Source organism: Mastomys coucha, unplaced genomic scaffold (assembly GCF_008632895.1).
Source record: "Mastomys coucha isolate ucsf_1 unplaced genomic scaffold, UCSF_Mcou_1 pScaffold21, whole genome shotgun sequence".
Taxonomy (NCBI): domain Eukaryota; kingdom Metazoa; phylum Chordata; class Mammalia; order Rodentia; family Muridae; genus Mastomys; species Mastomys coucha.
In genome coordinates, this window is record NW_022196904.1 from 143,557 (window position 1) to 145,133 (window position 1,577).

At 50.0% G+C, this 1,577-nt stretch overlaps 2 pseudogenes; both read left to right on the top strand.

Annotated features, from left to right (window-relative positions):
- Positions 1–291: 291 nt before the first annotated feature.
- The window catches only part of LOC116100340, a 3,667-nt pseudogene continuing 2,381 nt past the window's right edge, over positions 292–1,577 (top strand).
- The window catches only part of LOC116100339, a 1,753-nt pseudogene continuing 1,515 nt past the window's right edge, over positions 1,340–1,577 (top strand).

Below are 1,577 nucleotides of genomic sequence, written 5' to 3' on the forward strand. Positions count from 1 at the left end.
TGATAGATTCTGGGCTTTATTAAGAGCACTTTCTGTTGTCTCGGTTCGATCGTACTGTGCGTTCTGTTCTGATCTTCTACTTCCCGCACCGCCACACCCCCAGCACGTCCGCCCTCAGACCGCACGCGCCCGTGCGCGCACGTGGAAGCCCGGCAGCCGAGTCTGAGAGGCGCGGGCCCGCGTGGTCGCCGCCCCTCTGAAGCCTCAGGAGCTGCACAGGGGTTCGCTAAGGAGGGAGGCAGAGGCCTGCTGGAGGAGGAGGAGGAGGAGGAGGAGGAGGAGTGAGGGCAGATGGAGGCGGTGGAGCTGGAGTGGATCCTGAAGACGCTCTACAACACTGCCATCTCCGCTGTCATGGACAACTACATCCGCTCACGCCACAACATCCGCTCCTTGCTGGAGAATATCCAGTTCGACGTTTACTACAAGCTTTACCGACAGGGACACTTATGTCAACTCGGCCGTGAATTCTGTGAATTCAAAGTTTTTGCTAAAGTTTTGAGAGCTTTGGATAAAAGACATTTGCTCCACCACTGTTTTCAGGCTCTGAAGCACCATGGCGCTAAGGTTGCTTGGCCTACTCCTTCAGTAGACGGTGCTCTTACATAGCAGAGTCAGACGCGCAGTTAAGGAGAAGGCCATCCAGGTTGGCTTTGTCTTAGGTGGCTTTCTTTCCGATGCAGGCTGGTACAGTGATGCTGAAAAGGTTTTTTTTTCTGTCCTGCCTTCAGTTGCGTACGGTACATGATGGTTCCGAGCAGTGGAGTGTTGTGTGAGGTTGCTTCATGTACGAAATGGAAATTGGAAATATCATCTAGGTGAAGAAACATTTAAATTAGCTCAGACGTACATGGATAAGCTGTCTAAACATGGCCAGCAAGCAAATAGAGCTACTCTCTTGGGAGAACTATGTGTGCTCCTATTTGCAAAAAGTCACTATGATGAGGCATACAAGTGGTGCGTTGAGGCAATGAAGGAAATTACAGCAAGTTTACCAAAGTTGTGGTGGATGTGTTAAGACAAGCTTCTAAGGCTTGTGTAGTCAAATGTGAATTTAAGAAGGCAGAACAGCAGCGACCGCAATTTCAGGGAGCTAGCCGATGCTGTCGCAGGGGTGGATCCTGAGCTGCAGAAGCCGCAGCCCTGCTCTCTGTGGCGGGCTCCTTTAATCCCATGGTTTTTTTTTTAGATTCGCTTGGGCCTAGACGCCCTCGGCCGATATTCATTCGGGTTGGGCGGTACCTCGGCCTGGGCCTTGTGGCTTAACAGTAGCAACAGCAGCAGCCGACTTCTCTGGCAAGCACAGGCGCACGGACACCCACACAGGCAAGTAGAGAAAATGGCAGACGATATTGATATTGAAGCAATGCTTGAGGCCCCTTACAAGAAGATTTGCCTAACGATATCTTACTTCTACTCCCATGAATTCACCTTTGATTCCAGTGTGAACTGTCAATCATAAGGATGAGAACAAGTTGAACAGTGCTAACGGCCATGAAGAAGAACGTAGCAAAAAAAAGAAGAAAAAAAAAGCAAGAGCAGAAGTCGTAGTCATGAGAGAAAAAGAAGCAAAAGTT